The following is a 7107-nucleotide window of genomic DNA, read 5'->3' as shown; positions in this document are numbered from 1 at the left end:
CGTATAACGCCTCAAATGGTGCCACCCCAATAGTCTTCTGGAAACTATTGTTATAAGCAAACTCCACAAGCGGTAAATAATCCTCCTAGTGGCCCTTGAAATCAAGAACACACGACCTAAGCATATCCTCCATGATTTAAGTAACCCTCTCAGTCTGTCCATCAGTCTGAGGATGATAAGCAATGCTAAGATGCAACTCTATACCCAAAGCCAGCTGAAAACTCTTCCAAAATTCAGACACAAAGATTGAATCCTGGTCCGATATAATAGACAACGAAATGCCATGCAACTTTATAATCTCTGAAATGTAAAGTCGTGCCAACTGCTCTGACGTGAAGTCAGTGCGAATAAATAAGAAATAAGCTGACTTCATCAGTCTCTCCATGATGACCCAAATGGAATTGTGATCCTTGAAGGAATTTGGCAACCCTTCCATAAAATCCATAGAAATGCTCTCCCATTTCCACTCCGGTATCGATAGTGGCTGTAGAGCTCCTGGTGGCCTCTGATGATCAATCTTGACTATCAAACAAGTACTACACTGCGAAACAAAAAGAGTAATGTCCCTTTTCATACCTGCCCACCAAAACTGTCGCTTCATATCATGATACATTTTGTCGCCTCCTGAATGAACAGAATACTCAGAGTGGTGAGTCTCAGTCATCACATCCTTCCTTAAATCATCAGCAGAAGGTACCATTAACTGTCCCTTATATCTCAAACCTCTATCAGCCCCAACATAGTAGAATGGAACCTCTCCGGAAGCTATCTCTGCAACTTTGTCAATGCACTGCTGATCCGTGAGTTGTGCCTTCAAAACCTTGTGAATGATAGAAGGTGTAACTACCATACAAGCCATGAAAGCATTCAACAACTCATCCACTGTCTTAAAAGCATTCCACTCAGTAGCGAATATAGCAGAAAGACTACTAACAGGTCGGCGACTGAGTGCATCCGCCACCACATTCGCTTTCCCAAGATGATACTGTATAAAAAAGTAATAGTCTTTTACAAACTCCAACCATTTGCGCTGTCTCATATTCAGCTCCCGCTGAGTGAACAAATATTGCAAACTCTTATGATCGCTGAATAATCTGAAGGACTCACCTAACAGATAATACCTCCAAATATGTAAGGCAAAGACCACAGCTGCCAACTCCAAATCATGCGTTGGATAATTAAGCTCATGAGGCTTAAGCTTCCGAGATCCACACGAAATTGGTCGCTCCTCCTACATCAGAACACATCCAAGACCCTGCAACGAAGCCTGTGGGGTAAACAAAACCGGTGTAGAAGTCAACTTAGTTTTCAGCTCATCAAAAGCTTTCTGACAATGTTCATCCTACACGAACCGTACACCCTTCTCAGTCAGATGAGTGAGTGGTCCTGCAATCTTTGAGAACCCCTGGATGAACCTCCTGTAATATCCTGCCAAACCGAGGAAACTCCGAATCTCAGTAGGTGAAGTAGGCTGTCCCCACTCAACCACTGCTGAAACCTTGGCTGGATCCACCGCTATTCCTCTTTCCGACACCACGTGACCCAGAAACTTCACCTCCCGCTACCAAAATTCACATTTCTTGAACTTGGCATACAACTGGTGCTCATGAAACGTCTGCAAGACTATCCGAAGATGTCTAGCTCCTCAGACCTAGAATAGATCAAAATATCACCAACGAAAATAATGACAAACTGATCCAAATAGGCCTTGAAGACCCTGTTCATTAAATCCATGAAAACCGTTGGTGCATTAGTCAACCCGAACGGCATCACCCGAAACTCATAAGATCCATATCTAGTGAGAAACGCTGTCCTCGGAACATCGTGCTCCCTAACCTAAAGTTAACGATATCCAGACCGTAGATCAATCTTAGAGAAATAGGTAACTCCCTTCAACTAATCAAACAAGTTATCAATCATGGGCAAAGGATACTTGTTACAAATCGTAACCTTGTTTAACTCCCGGTAATCTATACTCAGGCAGAACGAACCATCCTTCTTCTTCACAAATAATACCGGTGCTCCCCAAAGTGAAGTACTCCGGTGAATAGAACCCTGGCTAAGTAGCTGCTGAATCTAATCCCTCAACTCTCGCGTCTTCACTGGTGCCATCCTATACGGTGCCCTAGTAATAGGCGTAGTGCCTGGAGCTAAGTCTATCACAAAGTCGATCTCGCGACTAGGCAGCAACCCTGGAACCTCCTGGAACACACCCAGAGAATCCTGTACAATTGATATGCTATCCAATGATACAGTAATCCCCTTCTCCGTCTCCTACTTTAAATAGGTGCTAGTGTCCCTACTAAAACGTGGCATAGCAGCAACGTAAACTATCCTGACTAGGTATGGTGAACACAATAGACCTTTCCAAAACAAATAACTTAAGCATGGCAGTGATAACCAATCCATCTCAAGTATCACGTCATATGTGTGCATGTCCAGGACAAAAGATTGGCTAGAAATCCGAGTCTACCAATATCTAATGTCACAGGCACATCACTCTCATGAAAAATGGCAGTATTGCCCAACAGTGTAGAAATATCCTGAGATCTACTGCATTTGTGTGTCACCAACCAATCCATGAAAATCCCATGTTTCTAAATACTCCGTAGAGCAAAACCCATAAGGCAAAACGAAATGCTCCACAATCATCCCATTTTTTAGATTATTGTTCTATCCTAGGAATTCCTTCTTCCAAACAAACCTACCATATCGACTTACACAAGTTCGTTTATAAACTCCTTGGTAATCGTCATATCTCAACGTAATGTACCACAAGCAATTATCTGTTTGCCTGAGCAAAACCAATCACTCCACTGTAATAGACATTTATGAGCCCAACATACACATTCTAATACAGCTTACTAAAACCATATGTGTATAACTCACACACAAGCCATCACAAAATAAAATAGAATAACCAAAACCGTGAGTTCACTTTATTAAGAACTTTTCCAAACCAAAACAGTCAAACAAATAAACGTAAGGTATTTTTTAACATAATCCTAATATACGTGATTAAATCTGTACTACATTCTTACTAATACCTCCTCCACTACTAGTAATTATAAGTACTCTTAAATGAGCAGTCATCCCTGAGCTCCGGTGCCCTCCATCTTGGATGCACCGGTATCTCCTCCATCCTGATCTTCTTCGGGGTCTTCCTCTCCGCTTGGCTCAGCTTCGAGCACCACCGAAGTTATGTTAGGTCCACAGTATGGTGGCCAATCCCGCACGCAAGAAACTTTCCTTGACTTGTACTCCGATGCAATGCCTATTGGAATCAACTCCCTGGTTTCCAATTCTGCTTTCTTGGTCAGCCTTCGTAGGGGAATCACCTGAGTAACCTTCCTCAGCCTTGGGCCCTTCTTTGCTTTCATCGCAGCCCTCATCCTCTTCCTAGTGCCAAACATTCTGAAATTTTAGAATAAACTTGACATTAGTACTTTCTAAATGAACCGTAAACGAATACTATGAATCCTAACCTTAAGCCCTAATCCAAAGAAAACGCTACGCGGAAGTCTTATACGAAACATCCTAGAGACACTTGAACCTGGAGTGCTCTGATAACAACTGTGATACCCCTCGGATCCGAGACACGGGTTGATCAGGCCTAGACCCAAACCTGAAGGAAATATCAAACAATTAATATTTAAATCGAACACAGAATACAAAATGAAATAATAAGAAGTAAATAAAAATGGCTGAAAAGAACTCTAATTGAAAATCCTTAAAATAAAGTTATAAAAATCCAAACTCCAAAACTTCCAATTAATTAACAACTCGGGAATCCATCTAGTGGACCCCTAATAAAATCCCAACTGTAAAATGAAATAACTAAAGTACGATCCACAGCTAATAAGTAAGCAGTCCTACGTAGTCGGTAGATTGGAAGTCTGTATCTGTTTTGCATGATCAAACTCTAACCCTGGAACTAACGAGCACCTGAAAAATAAAAGAGTGGGTCAGGCCCACATGCAAGTCCTTATCTACTACGATCCAAACAGGAATCCGATACGCAGATACATTTTAGATAGACTCAACAATATCTAGAGTAGTCCATATATGTATATATTACACACTATAAGACGTTCACTAGTCCAATAGGTCTGTCTCAGCCTGAGTAGAGATACCATGCAAATCGCACATTCCGTGGTCATGTGTATCTAAACCTACCAGGGAACAGCAACTACTGTCCAACTATCCATCCTAGGCGATATACGCACCCTAACCATGGTCATGAGACTCAAGCTCATACCATAGTACCATAACATATATATATAAAGTCCGTTCCAAGTGTGTCATTCAAAAGGTTTATTGACCTGACACCTAGTTATAAGTAGGACTTAACTTTTATAGTTAATCCATCTTATTTCAATATAGGTAGGACTTAGTATTTGAACTAATCCATCCCCAATATAGGTAGGTCTCAGTGTTTTGAACTGAGCCGTCCCTAATATGCCACCGTCCTATACCGGTGCATAGACATCCATATAAGTAGGACTTAATTTTTTATAGTTAATCCAACTCATTCCAAAATAGGTAGGATTTAGTGTTTTACTAATCCATCCCTACTATGCCACCATTCCATACCGGTGCACACAATCCTCCAAACAACATACTTGTAAAGACAATAATTATTATCTATCAACCATTATCCAGGATGCATAAATACAGTTTAACACATATAACATGACATTAGGCATTCATTACAGAGCCTAAACATCACATTCCAACCACATTTCAAAATAAGCATAAATATAGTTTAACATGTGTGAAACTAAATTAGGCATCCCAGAAAGGATTTAGAATCCTAATTACAATACATTAAATTGGCAAAGTAAACGATGCCCTTAACTCCTCCGAACCGTGCCGTAACAGATACAATATATAACAGATTTAAATCCTCAGTTATTCCCAATTAAGCATACATATAGTTAGACAATAGTATGCTTATAACACAGCTGTAAAACATGATTCATAATTCTAAGTCATGCAGAGAAATTTAAATCCCTAAAATAATAAGCCATTACCAGTTTGTGTCAACCCAATCCTCAGTTAATCCCATCTAAGCATACATATATTTATACTACTATATGCTTATACACAACTGGAAACAGGATTTGCAATTTAAGATCTTTCAGAGTAATCAAAATTTACAAAAACAATAAGCAACAAAAATTAATTCTGCAATTATCCACCTACAGCCTCTTCGTTTAAGCTTAGGTTAACTCCATCCTAAATATTTGAATGTAAGTTTGCTTCCCAACATTTTTATAAGTTTTAAGTAGTGATTTACATCATTCAGTAGCACATAGACAGCCTTAGGAAAAATCCAGTTTAACCAAATAGACCCCAATTATCAGTTTTGCGCATTAAAGGAGAAAGAGAAGGCTCTGAAAATAAAAGAGCCTTCTCCATTTCAAGGAAAGCCTTCTCCACTTCAAAGAAAGCGTCTGTTCTTCTATTGTCTTCTCCGACTCCGGTGGTTTTCAGTCTTTGAATTCAATTTTCATTACAGGTTTTAAAGTCCCATCTCATCCTAGATTGACCACAAAACAGAGTTATACAACTAAGAATTTAATTACACATCAACTTTTACAACAACGACAGCAAGATTCAATACAGAATTTGTAAACAACCGATAAACCGATTAATTCAATGATTCTAAAAACTGAATTAACATATATAAAAGATGTAATTAAGACTTAATTTAATTCCTAGAGTCTATCTAAGCATGCACAGAACATAGAATCAAGGGATAGAGTAGAACAGAACTTGCCTTTGAGACTTTGGATACAAAATCTCTAATTGTTGCCTCTATCTTCTCCGGCCACGTTCGTTGTGTTTAACAGTCCTTGCTGCCCCTATTACAGTCCAGTTGTACACACCAAACTTCCCTCCTTGATTCTGCTTTTTGAATTACCCAAGTTCCCTCTTCAGTTTTCTCCGTTTTACCTCTTTATCTCACAGTCTCTGATTTTGCAGAACTTACATTTATTTTACTAAACCCTAAACCATGTTTTGTTCTATATATATAGAGACGTGAATACAACACAGAGCCCTAAACTTAATCCTAGTAGGCCCATGACAAAACCTTCGTTTTAAAACAGTGTTGGCTACACATGTGAATTCAACTACACAGCTAACTCTATAACCTAACTTAATAAATACAACATTTAACTTAATCCAATTAAAATAAACCATGAAATTAAAACAATAAATTAAATAATAATTGACTAAATTAATCGGCCAATTAAAATAAAACAATTAATCAATTAATCAATTAAAGCAAATAATAAAATTATTAATCAATTAAAGCAAATAAAATCCAATTTAAATAACCATTAAATAAATTAAAAAAAATACAATTAAACAATTAAATAAATATCAGGACTATCCTTTTAAAATTAGGGGTATTACACACCCTGAACCGGTTCAAGGTCTTTAGACAGTTTTAGTAACTTAGTTTCCTGATCTATTTTGGTTTCCTATTGTGCATAACTTTTACTATAGTAATTATATACGAGATTGACTTGTTTTCCAAGATCAATTAGGTTTTCAAAAGTCTATACAAATATGTTTTCTCACTTAGGATTTCACGGTTTTTTTCATACAAAATTCAGATTTAATTGAGACTCAGGTTTGTAAGATTTTTATTTAGAAAATCAATCTGATTTTTTTGATTTTATTTTTGAGAGCACACACATAAACACAGGAGTGAGTGTTATTCTCTATTTGACGTAAGCAGAATCGATAAATTTGTTCACGAGGAATAGATTACCTTTGACTCCGAGAGAGGGACGGATCTGTGAAGGGCTCAGTGGAGGCATCCGCCCCTACTGAAAATTTTTATTATTGTATTTTATATCCCTAAATTTATATTTTTTTGTATTTATACTCATAAAATTTTGAAATTATCCCCACTGAAATTATGAAAATACCTCTATATAAATTTGCCCCCTCATATGAATTTTTAGATCCGTTCCCGCTTCGAGACCGTAAGCGGATGAACAAGCAAAAATAAATAAATAAAGAAATAAATAAGATTAGTTTTGTCATTTTTTTTATTTATAATATTTGTTGAAGTGCCAGAGTATAATAGTT

This window comes from Cornus florida, unplaced genomic scaffold, assembly GCF_030987335.1.
Source record: "Cornus florida cultivar Cherokee Brave unplaced genomic scaffold, ASM3098733v1 CherokeeBrave_3.0.0_Hap2_Chr08, whole genome shotgun sequence".
NCBI classification, from domain to species: domain Eukaryota; kingdom Viridiplantae; phylum Streptophyta; class Magnoliopsida; order Cornales; family Cornaceae; genus Cornus; species Cornus florida.
Note: the sequence above shows the minus strand (reverse complement) of the source record.